The sequence below is a fragment of the Coturnix japonica genome, chromosome 2 (assembly GCF_054131305.1).
Source record: "Coturnix japonica strain WE chromosome 2, WE-NBRP24, whole genome shotgun sequence".
Lineage (NCBI taxonomy): Eukaryota > Metazoa > Chordata > Aves > Galliformes > Phasianidae > Coturnix > Coturnix japonica.
Window position 1 is genome coordinate 44,581,544 of NC_140664.1, and position 23,859 is coordinate 44,605,402.

Here is a 23,859-nt window from a genome sequence, read left to right on the forward strand (position 1 = left end):
AGAACAAGTGGAAATGTCTTCAAGTTTAAAGAGAGTAGATTTAAGCTGGATGTAAGGAAAATGTCTTTCACAGTAAGGGTGGTGAGGCACTGGAATAAGCTACCCAGAGATTTGGTTGATGCACCATCCCTGGAGACATTCAAGATGAGGCTGGATCAAGCCCTGAATATCCTTACTTAGCTATGCATGCCCCTGTCCACTGCAGAAGAATTGGAGACTAGTTGACCTCTAAAGGTCCCTTCCAACTCTAAGGATGCTATGATTCTATATACACGTTAGTTTTCAAAGTATCACCATTCTTACCGTTGTTAGCACTATTCCACTCTTATTAATAAATGACCCATATACAATGATCACACTTAAGAGTTCTGTGAACCAATACATCTAGAAACATTCTTCTCAGACAAGAATTCAAATAAGTATTACATTTTGGGGTTGAAAAGTTCTTCCACATACAGAATTAACTTCCATTTTTATAAATAAATTTTGCAGGCATCACGATGTCAAAACAATTAATTTGCAGAAAGCAGCTGTAAATTCAAATAAATACACTTAATTCTACCTCTTTCTTTCATTGCTGGAGTGATATTTTCCTGTTTATTCTAGTTTGCCACCCACTTGCTACTGAAAAGCTACATTTGAATATCTATCAATAATGTTTACAAAACTATACAGAAATTCAACAATAAGCACCACTCTGCAAAGAAAAGACCTGTTAGAAGGAATTGCTATGTAGATGTTCTGCCAGCAAGTAGGATCTTGTAGTAGAATCACCAAGATTCTAAAGGACAGTCCTCTCCCAGCCTCCCCATCCCCGAGGAAAAAAATAAGAATGGGGAAAAAAGAAAAATCACAGAGGCCAACCACCAGCTCTAAAGCTGTTGACAACTTTGAGAACTAAACCATGCCTGAGCATTATGCCTGGTGAACAAAAAAGACAAAAAATGAAGAGGAAAAGGAATCTCCTTTCATATCCTTATAACACATTTGCACCAATACAGCAGAACCTGAGAAATGAGGAGCTGCACTTTCATAGAATCTGCTAAATCAAACTCACCCTATGCGAGAGGTATGTACTGAAAGTACTCTGAGATTCTTTCAAGCATAAGATGGGAAGAAAATGGAGATTCTTGTATGCTGTGCATAACCCTGTGACACTGCACATTCCTGGAACACGTTGGCTTTCAATACTTCTGTTGGAGAAAGTCAACCACTGCTTGTCTATATGCATGGAAAGATACTATGGAGACCACTAGCAGAATTCAGAGACCTGGATTTCATCTCCTCTTTATTTTGATGCTGATGAAAGAACAAAAAATAATACAGAAAGACAGTAGTGAAAGACGAATTCTCAATGCTGTCTTTGAACACTGTATGGACACTGCTAAAACTGGTGTTATGACGACAAAGGTAACTGAGACTGCAAACAAGTGTCTCTTACTGTTACTGTCCTCCAACCAGGTAGATACATCATCATGTTTCACCTGTGAAATTATATAGACCCTCCAGAAAAACGCATCAACAAGTATGGTATTAGCAACAGGCAACACACAGGAAGCTGGCTGGAAAATTTTCACTGTTTTTTATTTAAACAAACAAAAAACTCTTTTCATTCTATCACCATATCTCTTGAAAGCAGTTATCTTCAGGTATAATTATTTATGCCTGGAGCTTGAAACTGAAATTTCATCACAATTCTTACACTGATGTTTTGGGCATCCCTAACACTTTAAACCCCTCCTTTTAACAAAATAGAGGAAAACTCAATGAATCCTTGCCTAGATTCAATACAGTTACTACACTGGCACAACAGTTAAGAAGTTAAAACCTCTATGTTATACATCAGCACAAGTTACTGCAGCCTACACTCAAAGCCAGCCTGCAAGGCTAAGAAAAACACCACCCAAAACAAACAAACAACACAAACAGACACACAAAAACCCAACCCCATTTTCAAAGCTGAATGAAATGAGCTGAATAATTGTCATTGAAATACTACCAATACAGGGACAAAACATCATGTAGAAAGGTAATGGAAGTTTCTTGTATACAAAGATTGAAGGAAGAAGCTACATAGGCTACTCTCGCAAAATTATTTACATCTAGTAGAAGACACTGAAAATACACATTAAGTCAGATTCACATTGCAAGCCAGATTATGAGCATACTAGCTCTCAAATAGCATAGGCAATTCTTTCAGAAACGGGGATACAGAAAGGTAGGAATATATTGCATGATTTCCAAGCACAGTGAAGTGTTTCTGTAGACAGTCTGCCAATGAGGCAAGTTAAGAAGGCTAAAATCAGCATTAGCATCTGTCTTCCAATTACAGTCACAAATGACATACTGCCCAGCAACAAATGATGTCTGCTGTCTTATATTAAGATGGTTGTTTTCAAATTATCCCAAGCTATGTCACTGGGAAAGGCAAAAGAACTGGAAATATGCCCAGAGAAACCTGGTGCATCAGCAGCCTAAGGGAACCATTTAAAAAGTCATTTGGTCTCATCTCATGAGATCTTAGCTATGATAAATGAATACAGAAAGGAAGAGGAGAACAGAAGATATGCCCTATTCCTTAGTGAAAGTTATAACTATCTATTCCTGATGCTCCCGTTGTCAGAAAGTATTCATTTCACCTTATCTTGCACTGAGACACAGCATATGCAGACTATTCTTCAAATAACATAAAACACAAATAAGATAACAGAACAACAATAAAAAGGGACAAGTACAACTCACCTAAAAATAATAAAAAATTATGATAGAAAGCAACATTCCCTATTAGCGATTGTATCGTATACAAAATAATGCTAATCCCTGGTAGGATTTGCTGCCACAAAATCCTCTGCAGACACTAAAAAGAACACAGGCAAATAAAAGAGACAGGAAAGAAATGACTGCCCTTCATTCTGAGATTGACTGAGAAATAAGGTTGTGCCTTTCATACAGTGAGAGCCAAAACAGGCCTTCAATTCAAAAGCCTCATAGCAAAAACAGGTTATTTCCTCAAATGCCATAACCAAATCACACAGGCATGAGAACTTTGAAGTGTGATGCAAGTGGAAGGGTGAAAGTGGGAGAGATGCAGGGACTGTGCTCAGCACTGGTGTAACACCATTTTCAAGAGCCATGCTCTGGGAGCATGAGCCAACAGTAAAAGCACACCCCAGCAGACAAAGTCACCACAAAGAGAAAGGTGCCAACAAACGCTGCCACAAGTTAACAAATGGGTAGGCGTCTCATCCTGACCTATGGTGAGGGAGAAAAATCTCTCTCTCTCGTTACCATGGAGATCCCTTTTTCAGGTTTCTTTGGATGAGCCTCGTGCACGAGTGCAAAATTTGGAATAAGAGGAGAACAAGTATTAATTCCGTGTCCCCAGCAAGAACAGCCTTCTTAAATCTTGAGAGATAATACAACAGAGGATGTAAAAATTAAGTTTGGTTACAGAGGTTAAGGGCTGAATAAACTATCTCATGCTCCAGTGCCTTGAGCTCCATCTTCTTAAAACGGCAATGCCTTCTGAGGTCGTTGCGCCTATCTTCTACAGCTTGGGTAGAAACTTGAGTTACCGGCTGGGATGAGCCTGGAGTGAGATCTGCAACAAAACGAGAACACAGCACGGAGGCTGCTTACTACTGCCTTTCGACTCTGGGTTTTACTAGGTCATTCATTATTCATGCTGTTCTTTTTGTATTTCCATGTGGCAACACTGCTAGCTAAAGCTACACTGAGAGGCACCACCTACCTCTACAGGAAAGTCAGCATGGCAACATCTAACAGAGATCATACTGATACGCATGCAAGCATTAACTCCCTAAGAAACAGACCAGAATAAGCTCCTAAGCACATATATTCAGTGTAGGCAGCTCTAGTGAGAGGAAGAAAGAAGGCTTTAGTTCAGAAGGATACATACAGCAGAACACTGTTGTACCCTACACTGTGAAAATAACTGATGACCTCCCTAATTAGCAGCACACATTGCTCCCATTCATTTTCATTACCTTGCAATATCTACTTTCAATAGTTCAGAAATACATATTATCGGACAGACAGGTAGGCTACACAAAAGAAAATAAGGAACTCTGTCGATCACATTTTAAATACAACAACTCATAATTGTTATTACTATCAACACATTTCTCTCAGAATATCACTTGGGCTTTCGGATCCATTGTCATTATTCGGATGAGGGAACACCAACCAAACCCAGCTCTTTTAGGAGAGGGGGAAATACCAGAAGTGCCTGCACTGGATCCCCATACCGGCTCAAATTAGCGTTGCCTTTTTAAAGGTGCATTAATATTGAAATACAATCCAACATAACCAGCAGAGCGCACGCCGTGCCTACAAGCCCACCTACCTTGTGTGTATAAGTAGGCTAAAAGGTTAAACAACTCTTTTATATAATTAACTCCACAGATGAGCAACATTTCTCACGGTTTTTGCCTCTATTACTTTTTATTATTTATTTTTGCTTTCTATCCTTAACACGATGTTTACGTATCTCTAACAGGTGTACAAAACAACCTGAATGAAATGGGATTACCCAAAATCAATCATGTGCAACACCGAAGTACTTCCTGTTAAATATTAATCACTCCATAAATTTTCTCCCAGCTCTCGCACCAACATCAACTGCTACAAAAACGGGCATGCTACAACACTTTCCTTGCCGGCATCCCGAGCCGGCTGCAATGAGAATGACACCAAAAAGACGCAATTATATAACAGACCTTGCTAAACGCCTCATTTCTCGGAGGGACTGAGGATAGAGGGGCTGCTCGTGTCCCCATCCCCACGCTCCCCTTTCAGCGCACGGAGAGCAGTACCCAGGGGAGGCCGGAGCTCCCAAGGGAGAGCTTTAACCCCTCCTGGGCTGCTGTTGCTGCTGTCACCGCCTCTCTCGGCCACTAAACACCCACAGCTGCGCCTCAATACTTCCGCGGGCTGCCGGCTCTGCGCTAAGCACCCACTGGGCTGCCCGTCGCCTCGGGAGTGCCGGCTGAGGCACGGCAGTGGCCCAGCTTTAAGGCCGACCGTTCTCCTCCTCCCTGCCATCCTCACGGAGGCAGTCCGACACCGTGGGCTCCTCCACGCCGCCCGCATCCCTTCCCCTCTCGACATAGAGAGAGCCCGCTGAGCGGAAGCCGGATTGTAGCTGCTGCAGCCCGGCTTCGGGCAAGCCTCGCGGTTCTTTGGCCAGAGCTGACCCGCACAGCACCGCATCTCGGCTTGGCTAGAGGTGGGGAGAAAAGGGGCAAAAATTCACTCTGCTTCTCCTGCCAAGGAGGGACACGGGACAAACGGCCGCAACAACAGGCGGCAAGTAGTTGTGCAGCCCGTCCGGCGCCCGGGGACCCTGGGGCACGGAGCCCGTATCCCGCGGGTCGCGGCAGGCAGCACTGCGTGCCCTCGCCTCGCTCCCCCTCCGGGACCAGGAGAAGGATCGCCCCTATTGGGGCTACCCCCGGCGTCCGCCGATATCCCCGCAGTAGGGATAGTGGGAGAAAAGCCCCACGACGAGAGGCCAGCTAGAAATTACTCTGTTGAATGATGCAGCAAACGGAGGGGGGAGCGGGGGGAGAAATCGGTGTAGGGCTCGTGCTCCGTCGCCACTCGCCAGCCCTGATTAATAATGCACGGGTTCCCTGCCGAAGCGAAAAGAGCTCTCTCTCCTCTGCGCACCCGGCGATTAATAGCAACCTTCATCCCGCGCAACCTTTCGCTCGGCACTCCCCCACACTGCCAGGCTGAGGTGGCAAGCGCTCAGGAGCAAAGCAGAGGCAACCTTTACCTCCACGTCCGGGGGGGAAGTCAAAGGGGGGGCTGGGGAAGCGACACCTCTCGCAGCCAACGCGATCCCCCGGGAGGAGAGTCCCGGGGAGCGGCAGCCGCCGGCTCGGCAGGAGGGCAGCCTGCTGCCTGGGAGCGGAGCCGCGCAGCGCGCTGCCAGGGAAGCGATCACCCATCGCTATTGTCGGCAAACAGCACTCACGCACGCAAGCATTTACCTTTTTTCTGCCCGCCGTCCTTTAGTCAAGCGTTTGTGGGAAGGAAGGAGAGAAGGAAGGAAAAGGAGAAGAAAGACAGGGAGAGGGACGCAGGCGGCTGCTAATCCCTGTGTAGAAAGACTTCCAGCAGCGGCGGCAGCAGTAGCGTGTATCTGTGTGTGTGTGTGTGTGTGCGTGCCAGGAGTGGAAGCACAGCCCTCCTGGCGATGCACCGGCTCTCGCGCCGAAGTACTGTCATGTGCGAGTCTCGGTGTGTATACCCATGGAAAAAAAAGAAACGGGGGGAGACTAATCAGCCACATACCCGGCTGTGCACGGCTTGGGGGGGAGAGGAGGAGGAGCCCAGCGCTCCCCAGCCCAACCACCGGAGGAGCCGCTCGCTACTACGGCGGCCGGGCACCGCGAGCCGCCAGCGTGCTGCCTCGCGGCCCCGCAACAGCTGCTCTTCGCTCCCGCTTTCCCCTCCCGATCTCAAGGACGCGCCTTCAGAAAAGACTCCTCTGGCCATTTATTCTAGGGGACTTCATTGCACCCTTGTCGGAGCGGCACCTCGGGAGAGAAACTGAGAAAACGAACAACAACAGCAAAAAACAAAACAAAAAATCCCACCAATTCTTCCTCCCCCCCCTAAAAAACAACACTGTAACCCTACGTTTCTGCCAAAAAAAATGCTGCCCAAGGAGCTCCTTCGGCCCCCACGGCGTCCCTCGGGGCGGCTCTGCGACGCTTCCCAAGGGATCGGCCCGCGCGCTGCCCGCCGCGTAATGCCGCACGGCGCTGGGAGCCGCCCGCAGCGTCTTGGCCTTGCGAGAGCTGGGAGTATGGAGAGCGGGTGGGAGAGGGATGGCAGTGGGGCTCCCAAAGCGTGCGGATAGTGGTGGCAGTGAAATAGCTCGTTGTTCATCTGTGGGGATGAACGGTAGCATGGCTGTAGTCAGTAGAGTGTAAAGGATGACGGGCTTGAGCACTGGGGAGAACCCCTGTGTGAGTTGCATTCGGATGTATTCTTTATAGCTAATGGAAAGTCAGAAGTGAAAAGCATATTTACAGCAATATACGCGCGTTTATGTATGAAACTGAAGACGTGGTGAAAGGCTGCGCTAATCTGTGACACTGCGCAGACACAAGGATACTTTTACATCCAGTCATGTAAACTCAAATTTCAAGTTCACTATATGAGCTAATAAAACAGTCTTGAACAACAGCAATATGTTCAAATCAATTATTTGCTGAGTAATAAATATTATATCTGTATGCTGGAGACATAGCTACATCTGCATACAAATGATTTTTGACATACAATTCATTGTAGGGCAAATTATTCTTGTAGTAACTCTTTAAAGGTCAACAGTGGGTCATGCCAGCAAGTTTCAAGATGTGATTACATTAAGAGTTAAGTGAGGAAAAAATTGTGTGAAACGGCCTTGATATTTTATTATTTGTAGTAGAAAAAGGGTTATTTTTAGACTTAAATGTCAGAGATGAAAGAAAGTTTTCATTGGGATGTCATGTGCATGGCTTACATGAGTTTCTGTTTATTTACAGTGAATGCTGTAGATCTGATGTCTTCAGGGCATCCAAAAGAGGAAGTGTTGACATTTTTAATTACATATGTAGGTCATATCTAGGCTAGGAAATTCTGGTGGCTGATAATTATATTAATTAGGAAGCAACCAACTGATAAAGAGGTCATTTTTAAATTATTATTATAATTAAATAAAGGGCCCCTTTTATTTATTTATTATTATTATTATTATTATTATTATTATTATTATTATTATTATTATTATTATTATTTTGGTTGTAAACACAATAGATGGTGTAAAGAGGGAATATTTAGCAAGTTTGTATTAGGATTTAGCTGCTCACAATAAAATACTTTGTGACTTCCCACAGGTCCTGCAAGAAAATCAAGACAAAATGTACTGTTACTAAGGGTGTAAAAATCAAGTCAGTATGACACAGTTAATAAATTGCATTTTAAAAGAGTGTAAAGATACACATGTCCTTTCAGTTCAACTGAATCACAGATGCTGAACCTGAGCTAACTCAGGTAATTAAGTTAAACAGCACTGGATTAATTGCTTTGTTCTGTTTGTACGTAAAACAGTATCTTCTGCAATGGATTAGTTCAGGCCTTAGAAAGATTTTTTTTGACTTGTCATCATGAACTATATTTTCAAACTACCTTCAAATCCAGCATGATCTGATGTTTAAAATACAAGGAACACCTTGTACAAGAAGGTATTTAGTTTTTCTATGTAATTATGTGAAGATTTAGCCTGCCTTCCGTAGGCCTGTGAAGTCATAAGGAAGATGTAGCCTCACTGAGTGTGATAGTTGTACAAAAGCATTTATATTTAATGTGTCGATTATGTTAGTTAGTAGAACCAGATAATAAGGAAAAAGTGGAATATATTTTTGGGCATTATACAAATTTCCAGTGGTGAAGTAGAACCAAATTCTTTTAAAAGTTGAAGAAATAGAAACAGTGCATATTTTTGCATTAGCTTCTCAGAACTCAAAATACTGTCAAGCATAGAAATTTTCTTCCTTTTTACTAAACGCTCCTTACTGTGAATCAGTTTGTTGTTTGTTTGGGTCAAGGAGTTGGGAAAAGGCAGTTTTAGTACTAATTCACTCCCAGACTGATCTAGAGGAATTTGTATCTTCAAGGAGTAAGAAACTGAAGATGCATTTCATAATGGAGGTGATCTTTGTGGGCTGCCCATCCTATTGGTTTTATGAAAAGCACTTGTCTGTACTGGTTGTCATTGTACCCACAGGTGTTGTCTCAGAAAATGTGTCACCTGGGGAGATTTCCAAGATGAGATTAAAATTCTTTGTGGAATTGTGTGAAAGATGGCACACAGAGAGAAAACTGAGAACAGGTTGTGAAACAGAGGGTTTCAGTACAGACGGTAAACAAATGTAGGTGAGCAAGGAACAAGTGGAGAAAGCAAAGCCTAGAAGAAAAATGTTCAGAAATGGTTCTCAGATCAGACACATGGGAACTGGAAAGGAAACATTTTAAAAGACCTGGGTAGCTGAGATAGTTCAACATTAATATCATCAACCATCTGTAGTTTAAGAAATTCAAAATGCAAATGCCCTTATTATGTATGACACTCGTGCTTTCAGGATCTTTTTCTTCCTGGAGGAAATTCTCTTTGCTTTGAGTGATTGTGAAAGGGGGTCATTATATGAGCTGTCATTACTAGATAATTAAACCGGATACATGCTTACATGACTTTCTTGAAAATGCTGATATTTGCCATGTTACAAAAATCTAAGTTTGAAAATACAGTTAGTTTTTGTGTATCGCTGCCCTCTACTGGAGAGAAGGTCAGAACCACTTGATCAGCTGGCTCTTAGCAAGCCTTAGAGCCTCTATGGGTATTTGGTGTTCCTCTTTTGTTGCTGAATTACCTTTTTATGACCGAGGCTTACAAGTGTGAACTTATGGATGGCTAGCATCCATAAGAAGATTTATTTTTCCCTTGTGTGTTCAAATAACTGATTATGCATTTTGCTGTCTGCAGCTTGCTGTCGCAGATAAAATGATTAAGATTTCAAGATACATCTTTCATTAATGTCTGGGAAAGAGGCATCTAAATTCATCACAGGGACTCTGCAAATCTTGAACAATGCTGCTTTCTTCGTATTTGTCTGTTACTTTGCAGATAACCTTATCACCTTCCAAATCCATGTCTAAACCTCCTAGTTGATTCTTCATTGCATTTCAGAAAGATTTCCCTCCATCCTCTTCCAATTCTAAACCATCATGCCTTCATGTTTGCCATTCACTGCCACAGTACCACGGTTTTGTTCTATTTTCATTTTCCTTGCAGACAGGGCATTAGCAGACCAACTGGAAAATGGAGAGCACAGTAGTGATATTTTCTCTGGTCCCATGTCTTATTTTTTCCACCTCCTGTCAAAACAACTCTTGCCTGTCAAGTGCTATTTCTGTAGGAACACAGAAAGTTTTCCTGCTGGGTTGGCACACACATAGCCATGGCACAATGGGAGCATGGAGAGATTAAGCCTACTCAGAGTGTGCAAGAAAGAAAGTCTCACTGTCATACTCGAGATATGTCTTCTACCCACACAGTAGATGCTAGCAATTTATGTTTTGCTTTGCCACATCAAGGCCAGTTTTACAAAGATGCCTTCCCATATCAACTCTTTCTTCAAGGCAAGAAGGCATTCTGAAGGTAGTGGTAGGGTATTTTCATAACAGACATGTTAACCTGAAACTCTGATTTTATTCTCTCTCTCTGTGAGTAACCACAAGTTTGCCTAGAAGATTTTATTTAAAGTGTTTTCAGCTTCCTGGCATTATAAATGTTTATTGCAGAACAGACCTCGTATCTACTGTACCCACAGTAGGGTTGTCATATTTTATTGGTTTGCACTACAACTAGTGACATTCTAGGTAGGTGAGTTGTGTGGATTGTCTCACTTATTGTTATCTAATTACATTCTATTAAAAAAAAACACCAAACATTATAACAATTTCCAATCCCTGGCCTAATGGATAACCTGGAGGAATTAGGGCATGGAGCAGAGCAGCTGTTCCCAGTCAGTGACTCCTAAGTGACAGGTGCCCCTCCAAGGGAAAGATAAGCAGGTGCCAGTTCACCTTGCAGAACAACATTGACTACCAGGTGCTCACAGTTAAGGGTGGATGGTAAGAAGCCCTAATGATCCACTGGTTACTCATCCAGAACATTTGGAAAAGAGTATCAACAGATCTAAATATATTGTTAGTTCAGCATAACTGCTTAATGCGGAGTGGAAAAATGCTTCAAATTTAGCAGTATGATTGATATGTGCTATTTTACTGTGAAGAAGTAAAACAGATACTTCATTAAAGGTATTATTCTTGTGACCTTTGGGCTATTAAAGAGACGTGCAATTCCACAAAACCTACAATTTTCAACCTTTATCAAGAATTAAGGAAGAAACTGTCTTGTGAGCGGCGTCTCTGTTTTGGAAGATGAGAAATAAAAGACTGGAGAATGACATCCCTTCCCACCCCTCAAATCTTTGTTCAGTATTAGAAACAACTGAGCTAATGGCTTTCAATCACCAGAATGTGTCTCAGAGATATCAACTGCAATCTTATTTTGAATAAACATCAGTAGAATAGCAAAAAAACCAAGAACTAGTTTAAACAAGCCCATGAAAATTCCCTTGTAGAAGGAGTATTTTTCCAGATATTTCGATACATCAAAGCTCTGAGAAAGTGGTAAAGTGCAAATCAGTTTGTAAACATCTGCATCAAAGAGCTGTATTTAACTTCCTTATTAAGGGAGACCATAATAACTTACGATGTCATGTTTTTTAAGTAAAGCATGTAATTCTAAAAAAACAGTGCAACAGAACCATAAGAATACTTTAATTCCTTTTGACAGAATAGAAGAGAAACAGGGGACGCTTTATGGGAACTTTATATGAATGAGAAGACTACTAATCAGGCAGAAATTTGACTGTCACTTAGGATTCTAAGCAAGGCATTTTTAGATAGGATAATATTTTATATTTGCATTAATTCCTGAACAGGCAGTACAAACAACACTAATAATTGAAGCCAGCCAGATTATCATGACTAGTTTGTCCAGAAAACACCTTCCTCTATCACATGAGCTATGATTACTCTTTTCCTGCAACAGGTAACAGTAGGAGATGCTCTTTAACTACTCAGACCAGATGCACATCAAACAGCTTGTAACAACCAATTGAAATCTGAACTGAGAGCTGGGTTTCATTTTTCTAGTCACTCTGTCTATTCAAACATACTTGAATAATTAATAATTTAATCACATACAGCATGAACCACGATGAGAAAAAGAAAACTTGCTACTCTCATTTTGGAGGTGGAGAGTTGTCTACGAAGAGAAGTGGAAAGTAGCCAGCTTCCTGTGTTCTGATTGCAGCTTTGAAAAATTAGGTTATCATTTGGACATAGCTAAGCATGTTTAAATTATCAAGAGATTCTTGAAGACTCTCATACCATAGCACTATTGAAGCAATAGTGTCCAGGGGAGATGAGTCCTAAGGGCTTTGTGATGTGGTAACTCAGCTACTTCCCTCTCCTTAAATGATTGGATGTAAAAGACTGATACATTTGACCAGATCTACTGTTGTGCAGTAATTTTGTCATTTATACAGAGATGGAAATATGGAAACAGATGTTTGTCTGACTTATTAAGCCTATCACAGAGCAGAGATTTCATGAGATTGCTACTTGATAAACTAAGTCAAAAAGCCCTATATTCAAAATTAAAATCACATTTTTATTAAATGTTCAATTGCTTTCTACTTTGTGCCTAGAAGATATGCTGATATCTCACGCTTAGGTTGTTTCTGAGGAGAGTTTTTAACAGGAACATCTAATAGAATAAGACTCCAGAAAGACTAATAATTAAGACTTCTATCAATAAAGGTGTCAATCAAGTATGGGAAAGGGATTATTTTAAGGCACATTAACAAGCTGGTAACATCAGTAAAGGGTAGCTAGCATAGGTGGATATTTCAGGCTTTCTGCTTCTTCCGTGAAAGTCAATAGGAATTTTACAATGAAGGTAGTAGCAGAGTAGAAGAATAAAACTTTGCTTTATAGGAAGTATTATTTCCTGTTTTCCATCAGCAATCTATCGAGTGCCCCAAACTGACATGCATATAGCAGTTTCAGTGTAATTGTATTTAAGACTTCATTGGAAACCTGTAGTAAAACTAATGAAAAACAAGAAATAATACAAGAAAAAGGTACCAGAGTTATTTTTAAAACTGTTTTGAGAATACATTTCAATGCATTTTTGCCTCAGGAAAGAAAAATGTTTTCAGGTGGAGCTACAGTTCTGCATCTATTCACAAAACAGGGCCCTAGCATGGAAGGCCATGCTAAAAGTTAGTTTAGTATTAGCAATTGGACAAGTAAGGGCTTCTCAGATCTTATGAAATCCCCACTTTTGCATTTCATCAACAATACTGTACCTGCATTGTTCCAGAGGAGCCCTTTGTTGTTAAAGCATGCATACAGTATATGTTCCTGTTTCTACAAGAGCTGGGAAAAATCACATGCATATTTTTCAAATGTTTCATGTTAATGATTGGGAAGAAAGAACGAAAGAACGAAAGAAAGAACGAAAGAAAGAACGAAAGAAAGAACGAAAGAAAGAGAGAGAGGGAGGGAGGGAGGAGGGAAGGAGGGAAGGAGGGAAGGAGGGAAGGAAGGAAGGAAGGAAGGAAGGAAGGAAGGAAGGAAGGAAGGAAGGAAGGAAGGAAGGAAGGAAGGAAGGAAGGAAGGAAGGAAGGAAGGAAGGAAGGAAGGAAGGAAGGAAGGAAGGAAGGAAGGAAGGAAGGAAGGAAGGAAGGAAGGAAGGAAGGAAGGAAGGAAGGAAGGAAGGAAGGAAGGAAGGAAGGAAGGAAGGAGGGAAGGAGGGAAGGAGGGAAGGAGGGAAGGAGGGAAGGAGGGAAGGAGGGAAGGAGGGAAGGAGGGAAGGAGGGAAGGAGGGAAGGAGGGAGGGAGGGAGGGAGGGAGGGAGGGAGGGAAGGAGGGAAGGAGGGAAGGAGGGAAGGAGGGAAGGAGGGAAGGAGGGAAGGAGGGAAGGAGGGAAGGAGGGAAGGAGGGAAGGAGGGAAGGAGGGAAGGAAGGAAGGAAGGAAGGAAGGAAGGAAGGAAGGAAGGAAGGAAGGAAGGAAGGAAGGAAGGAAGGAAGGAAGGAAGGAAGGAAGGAAGGAAGGAAGGAAGGAAGGAAGGAAGGAAGGAAGGAAGGAAGGAAGGAAGGAAGGAAGGAAGGAAGGAAGGAAGGAAGGAAGGAAGGAAGGAAAAGTGTGCATTGAGTGACTTTTTCTGCATTTGTGATGGCAGTTTCTAAGTGGTACTTGTGGCATTTTTTTTTTTTAACCCTCCAAAGCACAGAGGACAGTTTGTTCAAGATGAGTCAGAACTATCTTTTTCTACATTTTTCTGCATTTGTGATGGCAGTTTCTAAGTGGTACTTGTGGCATTTTTTTTTTTTAACCCTCCAAAGCACAGAGGACAGTTTGTTCAAGATGAGTCAGAACTATCTTTTTCTACATGACCAACATTCTGCCAGCACCATTTCCATTCCTAGCAGCCATCCAATGTTAGTTTGCTCCATGCACTTCTGCAATTGCACGCTCACTTGCAATTAGCTGAAGCAGCCTTCAGATCTCCCTCTCTCTCAAAAACAATACAAAACATACACCCCACAAAAAAAACAACACAACCCTCTCAGAATTCTAATATACAAAGTTTATGCAAAGATTACATGTCACAGAATCACAGAATCACAGAATTACCCGGGTTGGAAGGGACCTCAAGGATCATGTAGTTCCAACCCCCCTGCCTAGCAGGGCCACCAAACATACACATTTACTAGATCAGGTTGCCCAGGGCCCTGTCCAACCTGGTCTTGAACACCTCCAAGGACGGGGCATCCACAACCTCACTGGGCAGCCTGTTCCAGGACCTAACCACCCTTCTAGTAAAGAACTTTCCCCTAACATCCAACCTAAATCTTCCCTCTTCCAACATCCTAGATACGTACTATCCACAAATTTTTATTTTCTAATAATTAGTAAGCTAATCTGTAAATATCTTCAGTTGAAGGTAATTTCTGGCAAGGACAGGCATGGAAATCTGCAAGAATCTGTGAAGTGCAGTGTATGCAGCTCAGCATATTTTATAAAGTTGTTTGAAAGCTGCAGTAAAGCATATCTGACAACAATCTCATATAAATCTTTCCCTGCACAACGGAGTTCTGCCACCAAAGGCTTTGATCTGACCTGGTAACATTTCACTCCAAGAGTCTTGTAAATAAAACTAAAAAAAAAAAACACAAACCAAAACCTTTTTTTTTTTTTTTTTTTTTTTTTTTTAATACTTGCTAAGTTTTATATTAATGTTAAAATGGAATTCAGTAAAGGACACCAAACTAGCATGAATAAGTCACTATGCATATATAATACACTGTCTCTGAAGGCTTAAATACTTGGCAGGAGCAAGGCTAACATATTCCAAAATGTCCAACAACATGGTACAAGGAAAAAGAATTGGGTCCATGACAAGTGATCAGATTCCCCTATCTGTTAAACGTTCGACAGTACAGCATAGTCAGCAATTTGGTGATTGGTTGCACTTTGAAGAAAAGCTCCTACTATATAGCTTCTCTGTGCTTCTTCAGTGACACAGAAAGGCTATAAAGCTGACATAATTGACTGCTATGGAGGGAAGATGTAGGCAAGGAAAAGGTCAGGTTTGAACTTGTTCACAAAGGAATCACAATATGTATGAGATTTGGATATTTCCAGTAAAATCACTTTGATATTTGATAAAGAAGATGCAACAGCCAACAGGATGATCAGAGAGCAACAGAAGAAGCAGAATATTTTAAGTGCAGGTAAAGTGTCAGAACGCATTATTGAAACTGCACTATAGGGTCCTGTGTTAATTTCTTCACAAATATTCCTGCCTTTACTATTCAGAGAGTTTTTAAAACTGTCATACTTGAAAACTCAAGCTGGGGCTGAAAACTAGTTGCTGTTCTTTTTGCGCTGTTGAAGGACAGAAAGTCTCATGAGTATGCTGTTGGCTTGTTGCTTAATAATATTCTTCAAGCCACAGATAAACCAGTTTTGCCTCGCACTATTACAGTGTTTCAGCATGGTTAAGAAGAATAAAACATAGTAAAATACTCTTTTGTCATAAAAAGAATAGTAACTATATTTTAAAGAAGAAATGCTTATGTTACAAATGCCTTTTTTATTGTGTTATATTTTATTTTCTACCAAAAAATGCCATGGAAACAGGCATGGGAAAGCAAGGACAGAAATTCTACCTAGAAAGAGCTGAGATCAAATGCCTTATTTTCCTTGAAGTTACCAACCTGACCCATTAATTCATCTGTTTCTGGTATCTATTAGTCTCTGGAGAAGGCTCCAGAGGGAAACTGTGAATGTCTTATTTCTTCTTCATTAAGTACTGTTTTGGAAGGGCACTTGAGGGTATACTCTTGTTCTGCCAAGTAGCTAAACAGACCTATTCAAACATAAAGAACTTTTAAATTGACTTTCATTAATATTTAAATTGATAAACTCACAGGCTTTAAGAAGTAGATTATAAACACTGATACATGTTATTGTCAATATCAGTCTGACAGATGACCATGGTATTTCTCCTTCCTAAAAAATAATTCTTTTTTTCTCCTTACGGTCTGACTATTTTCCAGTATTCTTTGATAGAAAGTAGCAGAATATGGGAAGCAACAAAAGGCCATCTTTATCTCTGAGGTGACAGTGTTAATTGTAGGTGAGCTGTTTTAAGTCCCCAAGGAACTTTGGATATAAGACCAGCAACCAGGTTCTTACCTTCACCAGTAGAAGTAGATGGTGTCTATTTTAAGTGGACAGAGTTCAGTTTAAGGGTAAAGTTCATACATTTTCAGGAATAATTAACTGATCTACTATTTATTATATTTATTATTTATATAGAAGTATAATCAATTTATGTATTATTTAAATCAACCTAGCCTGAAACATGCTCAAAAAATGAACAATTCTGATTTTCAACTAAATAAACTTATCTATCCAGCATCAAATAAAGTATCTTTGAATACTTACAACCCAGTATCAAACCAGGCTCATAGAGGAGTTAGCCAAAGGCCAATTACAAGCTGATCTAGCTAAAGCCAGTGTATTCTGGACCTAGGACAATCTGGATTTAGGCCAAGACCTAGGATGGAAAGAGCTTTAGTGGATGATGAATTATCTCCCTCTGTCAGCAGACAGTAGGAAGACATACATTCTCATCCTCCTGGACATCTTAACCTGGAATTACACACTGTAAGAGAAGATAACAAGTGCCCATTAAAGATCCAGACAAATACATTCTCAAATACAAGAGACGCTGTGCTTCCTTACTTTCAGACATTTTCGTGAACAAATTCTGGCCCGTATTTTGCAAATTTTATTTCTCTGCACCTCATGCAACCAAAACAGCTTTTGGCACATAAAGGATATACACAATACCCTGGCTTTAAAGAGAAGAAGGTGTTTAATATTCATATTGTTTTAATTTCTAGGAAACAGGAACAAGATTCTCCTGCACCAACTACTTTGCAAACACAGAACAAAAGAGTATCTTCCAGACAGCTCATAAATTGAGAACAAAACTAGAATCACTAAATGCATGCAAACAGGAGAATGCAAGGAAAGAAAGAGTTTGGAGCTAGCCAAAGTAGCAAAAGCCTGGCTCTGCAACTAGCTGTGTACCCAAGTAGAAAGACGGTAGGTTTCAGGCCAACTTATTCATTCAGCTAATAGAAGGATGTTTTTATATCAGACATTTTCACTGAGGATTTGTTAACTGAGTTCAGGGCATCCATTCCAAGTTTTAAATTTAAGTGAAAACGTACAGAATTCACTTACAGAATACATTTATAAAATGAATTGGCTGAAAAGTATCAAAAATTCATCACCTTTCACATCGTAGGCCTTCCTCTCTACTGAGTAGGAGTTTTGTCTGAATAAGGGACTGTAAAAGTTCAGTCACCTGATTTCTCTCAAAATTTTACCACCTCTTTGTGTCTGAGAAGATTGCAGTAAGTCATGGACAGCTACACTTTATAGAACAGTTCTAAACACAAGCACAAGGCCAATTAGATTTAAAAGTTAAGGACATGCTTGCAGTGCAATAAAAGTTAATCAGAATTAGTGCTTGCATATGTTCTTACAGGCATCACATTAATCAAATGTAAAGCAAATGGATATATTTGGTATATATGGCCAAATAAATCCTTATGTGGAAAGATTTTCCCAGAGAGGCCCCATTTGTTGTGAGGAGAGAACTTTTCACATCTTCAAATACTGTACGTTTCAGGTAAAACTACACTGCAGTCTTAGTTCTGCCCATCCCCTTCCCCACTGAAAGAAAAGAAAATTTAATACTGACTTTTATATCGAAGTATCTGACAGCATGAGCATTTCACTGCTCCATTTCAGTCCAACAGGATTCTTGTGAGGTCTATTCTTGTAAAACCTGAGTTCTTATTGCTGTGAGGTTGTACTTGTTTTTCCCATCAGCAGTGAAAGGCCTTATGAAACATGAATTATACATGACGAAGAGGGTTAAAACCACACATGTATGCGCTCAATAATGAGATTGTTTGGCAGGAGGTGGCAGGACAGGAAAAAAAGCTGTTTGAGACTTTAAAGCTAACCTTAATAATGTAAGCTAAAGTGCTTTCTTCCTTACCTTAGTAAAATGATAAAAGCATCTTTTTCCCATGTAATAAAGCAGTGTTTTCTTTTTGCACTGAAGCTGGTACAAATGTCTCTCCTGGACTGTCACTTACACAGCATAATCTGTAAGGTCATATTAATTCCATTTCTGTAGGAGTTTGAAGTGCTGAGCCCTCGGTGCTCAGAGTTACTGGTGTAGGTTCCCAGTGCAGTCCAAGCCAGCAAGGTTACTCTTAAGAATAAGGTGGGACACATATGTAAACATTTATCACATTAGGTTTTTGGCCTCTGTGCTGAAGCATACACTTTCCATGTAGTCTGTGCAGTTTTATATATTGCTTTCTGAGAAGCTCCCTGTACCATCATTCAGACTACAGTTCATCAGCTTGCCTTTCTCTAGCTGGCTTCGCTGATGCTTTGTCACCTCTATTTTCTCTTAGGCAAGGATGTATAACCTTGCGTCAGGGAGCTGTGTCAGAAGTGAATAAATGTCCATTTAATGCTTAACCTTAAAATAAACAATTTCTATGGATATTATTGACAGTTTAGTGTGATGTACAAACAAGATGAAAGTAGAAAGTTAATAAATACCTATTTCTAAGTAACTCCAGATGTATTTAGCATGTATATTAGCATGTATTACATATATATATAAATATTAGAAAATACAATAGGACAGTGTTTCCATCATATGTTGACAGTGCTCCAGGTTCCTAGCTTCCCAAGTTCTATAGCCAGAGTTTTACATGCTTAGCTAATTTAACACTGAGATTAATTTTTCTCCCCGCCTACGCAACTTATTCATAAATGGCTTAATGCATAGGTCATCCTGAAAGTCACGGATGCTATAACAGAAAAGAACACAATAATATTGTTTGATAGAACAAATTCTCAGGTACAAAGCACTATACAGTCACCACCATTAGCTATGCATTTTCAGCAGTGATGTAGACCAGATAGTGGATGTGAATGGTGACAGTGTGTCACCTTAGCTAGTGCAGATGTTTACAAGCACAGCATGCAAGCACTTGTTCATCACTGGGAAAAATGCATAACTAATAGTGGTGACTGTGTTGAGAAGTAGTGATTTGAAGCTGAGAATTTGCTCTATGAATTAGTATTATTGTGCTCTTTGTATCTGTTGCAGGTTTTGTTTTTTTTTTGTGGAAATAAATTGGAGGTATTTCTTTCAAATTGATCTACAAATAAAATGTCTCAATTTTCCTAAGACTGTAGATAATCTGACAAGAGATAATTATTTTAAACTAAAGGAGGGTAGACTTGGGATACAAGGGAGAAATTCTTTACTCAGAAGGCACTGATGAGGTGCTGGCACACTGCACAGAGAAGGTGTGGTGCCCCACCCCTGGAGTGCTCAAGGCCACAATGGATGAGGCCCTGGGCAGCTGAGCTGCTGGGTGGCAGCAATGGGTGGTTGCTATGGTCCTTTTGAATCCAAACCATAATGTGATTTTATGATCCTGAATCCTCAGTGCTAAAACCTCAGTACTAAAGTACTAATTCCTACAGTACTAAAGCACTGTAAAACCCTAAAATACTGTGCAGACACTTGGAGTCCCTGACCAAATCTCTTATCTTCCTTTGAGACACAGGACTTTGATATTAAATTTAAAACTCCTGACCTATTTAGCTATTTTATGAAGAAAGAAACTGTATGCTCAGAAGAGGTAACTTTAGAACTCACACCAGTTCTTCCAACAGCCTTCTTCAGCTTCAGACTCTGTTCTTTTCCATGAGCTAACACTAACCCTTTCCTACTCCAAGTGGCAGTAGTGCAATCACTTTAACACTTTAACACTATAACAGCTGACTGCTGCATCTTGAACTTTTTCTTCATGTGGAATTGACATGTTGACACTCCATGGACTGCCATTTTCACTCCAGCTTGTAGCGGTGGCACCACATCACTGGCAATGACGAAATCCAGGAAACCTTCAGCCTTGTACTGATTCAATAGGTCCTGAAAATTTTGCTTCTGGTGTTCTTTCTGTTCCTCTCTGAGCATCCGTGGGACATACCTGGTACAAACTTTGCAGTATTCCAAAATAGACACTATTGTTTCCAACACATTGAAGCCAAATACTCGGCTCTGTACGCAGTTTCATGGTCAGTATCCAGCAGTTCATACAGGTGAGTTGACTGAGATGCTTTTCATTTCATGGTGTGGCAGCTGTACATGGCTGTCTGTAACATGGCTTGTCTTTCACAGTGCTGTCATCACTGCTAAAATGCACCACCTGTTTGGTCTCCATAAATGTTTAGGAAGTGTTGATGAATATAAGTGGGTGACATTTTCTCAGCAAGGAGGAATTGAATAACACACCTTTGCTTCATCATCAGACTGCCCATCTGCTGCCATCTGTCACATGGCAGCAACATGTAACAGTATTTGTTGGGAGGTTCAAGCCCTACTCTCATACTGCCAACATCTGCCTTTGATGTTGTCCGGGATTAAAATTCCCAAATAGCTTTTTATTTCTTTTTATTTCTTTTTATTTCTTTTTTTTTTCTTTCTTTTTTCTTTCTTCTTTTTTCTTTTTTTCCAGGCATGAAGAGAATTCAAATTAAAGAACTTTCATTCTTCTGATTTCAGTATCCATTGATGTCCAAAGCTATTTATTATTATTGCAAACCAATAAAGATTGCAAAGGTTTTAGGTGAGAAGTCTTTAAAAATTCAATGTTACTTTTTTCTTCACCTTGTCCAAACTTTAATTAGTATCCCGATAAAGCATTATTTCATTAAATAAATAAAGCAGGGATAGTTTTATACCTGAGGAGGTGAACATCCTGAAAGATAGAGAGCTCTGAAAAAATTGTTTTCCTCAGAGAAAAACATACTCTGACCTCTTCTGCCTCCACATAAAAGAAGATATTGGTGGTAGTAAAAATGTGGACATTTATGGAAGGGAAAACATGTCAGCAAGCTCCTGGGTAAGAGCTAGCATTGACATGTCAGCTATAAAGTCTTTAGGTGGCAGTGGGAAATGAATTGACTTCACCTTCTGCTGTGAGCATTTGTATGCTAGGTCTGCTTTCTAGGTCTTCATAGAGGAGCTAGTTGACTCAAAATACTTGGGGCAAATCCAAGTTAAGCACTTAAGTGTTATGAAAGCTTTAGAGATAACCTAACACTTGTTATGTCACTAACATATATATAGCATTCAACTTTGTTTCTAGACTCTGATACTCAAGTACAAAATTAAAAATTTCTTGGGCTAGAAATTGAAGAATAATGGGGAGGAGTAAAGTATCTGAGAATATGTTATGAAGTGATTGCTACTATGATAGGCAGCATTAATTGAAGAAAGATAAAATGAATAAATCAGTCCCCTTTCAGCTGCAATCTCCTGAATAATAACTTTACATTATATTCTGAGATCTGTCTTTTCCTGTTCATTTATTTAGCTCAGTGATAATGCATTTCTTTGTTGCTGTCTTATATTAGCTACTTCATTTATGGATGACTTAGCTTGTCATCCTTTAAAAGAAGTTCAGGCAATCAGTTTGTTTTTCCTTCAGTAAAAGTTAAGACTTGTACTATCATAGACTGATATAAAAATCCACAATTGTCTGATTTTCACACTTCTTTTGGGGCCAGCTTCTATGTACAAAGAGATTTTCAAAAATTCACTTATTTATTCATTGATATTTATTCATAAACATTATTTGAGATTCTTCAGTATGCATTTATACGTTAAAATGGAAAAGTTAATTGTACTTTAGCTTCATGGGATTTTCTAGGAGGTGACCTTTACATTATAAGCCAATTAGGCTAGTCTGGCCATTCCTTTGCTTTTCTGAGAGCAAGGAAATCAGAGCATATCTTTTTAAAACTTTCTGGAAAGGATGGAAGATTGAAAAATTACTGCATGAAGTCCTCTCAGCTCCTCTTTATGGGCAAGCTACTTATGCATGATTAAGTTACACTCTCAGTTTAAAAAAAATTATTTCAGTTCCTCTCCTAAAGTTTGTATTTTCTGTGACAGCTCTTTGGTAGGAAGAAGTTCATTGCAAACACTGAAGATGAATCCCCAGGACATTTCTAGGCTCAATAATAGTATTTTAATTTTAATTTTCCAACCATTTAAAACATAAAACTACTTCTGCCTTCCATACATCAGGGACACAAAGTCTAGCCTTAAAATGTCCTATACCGCTATAAGAACTACATCTAGAAACTTCCAAAAAGATAATTTTATCTGGATGAACACAGAAGCAGTGAGCTGATTTCAGATTTCTCAGAATTATTCAGCGAAGAAGAAAACAATTTGATTTAAAACTTTTTATACTGCTAATTTTTTTCAGCAAGCACTTTTAATAGTTTGTAGTTGGCCAAAACAAAATCAGACAGCACAGGAATGCAAGTAGGCTCGAAACTAATCAATATAGGATTTCCACTTACAGATCAACACATTTGCTGTACTTAACTTACTGTATTATAAATGGAGAAGAAATTTTTTCTTCCCCTTAAAGAGGAAAAAAAGAAGAATTAAAGTCCATGTGCCTAAAACAGCTTTTTTCCCACTGGCTTGTATCCATATCAGGATACCTATGCCATTCTTGCATTAGGACATTCTAAAATGCACTAGGTTAAAGAGGCGGCTTGATTGCAAATAAAAGAAGCAATCTAAAGACTATAGTGAAAAAAAACAAAAAACACAGTAAAATAAACTCTAGTCCAACTCTGTTTTTTTTTTTTTTCCACTTCATTCACATTCATAAATAGGGCAGAGAAATTCCATCTCAAATAAATAGATGGAAATGGTAATTTAATTTAATTTTCATTCATTTTCACTAACAAAAAAAAAAAAAAAAAAAAAAAGGAATAATTTCTATCCAAATGTTATGCCTAATTTTCTATCCAAATGGAATGACATGAAGCACTTAGTGCTGAATTTTTTACCAGCTTCCTTCTCCCCCTGCTCAATAACACAGCTGAATTGCTCTTCTGAAGAGCTGAAATTTAGCTAAAGTGCAATATTTTTCTGGGAAAAAAAAAAAAAAAAAAAAAAAAGTTGCATTCTATTTTAAAGAAGCATTTTTTTTTTTCTTCATTGTGTATCATACTTTGTTTTCTAGACAGAATTATCCTTTATCTGCTTTGTGTCACTTACAGATCAATTACTCCTTAATTTTCTGTTTTGTAAGTTAAATTGCTTGAAGTTCTTGAATCTCTACCTGCAATCTATAATTTCCAACTCATTAATGATGCTCAGGGATCTTTTCCAAACCCAGATTAGTTTCTCAACTCAGTTTCAAGTCGTTCTTGAAATACGAGCTCCCAAACCGCAAAATATATTTCAGTAATGATCATCAGTACCGTAATAGTTGCCTTCTGAAGGACAATATTGGCCCAAGTTTCTAATTGGAATTACAATTGGCTATCTCCATGACTGTGTTCATTTGTTTAGAGTCATCACTCCCTTGGGTAGGATCTCCCATCATATTTGGTTGTCTGCACCTTGGATCTAGACATAAAATCGGATAACTTGCGTCTGTCACCCACTGAATCACACAGCAGTTTATTGCATCTATAAGTCAAGTTAT

General features: G+C 39.8%; 1 protein-coding gene across 14 annotated transcripts in view; it reads right to left on the reverse strand.

Annotated features, from left to right (window-relative positions):
- The window catches only part of DLGAP1 (DLG associated protein 1), a 365,353-nt gene extending 359,058 nt beyond the window's left edge, over positions 1–6,295 (reverse strand). For 11 of the 14 annotated variants that reach the window (XM_015855355.3, XM_015855353.3, XM_085539647.1 and 8 more), the window contains exon 1: positions 6,018–6,295. The gene's annotated coding sequence lies outside the window, so the exon portion shown is untranslated. Of the gene's footprint in view, positions 1–3,451; positions 3,602–4,739; positions 5,110–6,017 lie in introns of those variants that run through there. The other 3 variants (XM_085539643.1, XM_015855352.3, XM_085539645.1) reach the window with 3 other exon arrangements.
- Between the last annotated feature and the right edge of the window lie 17,564 nt (positions 6,296–23,859).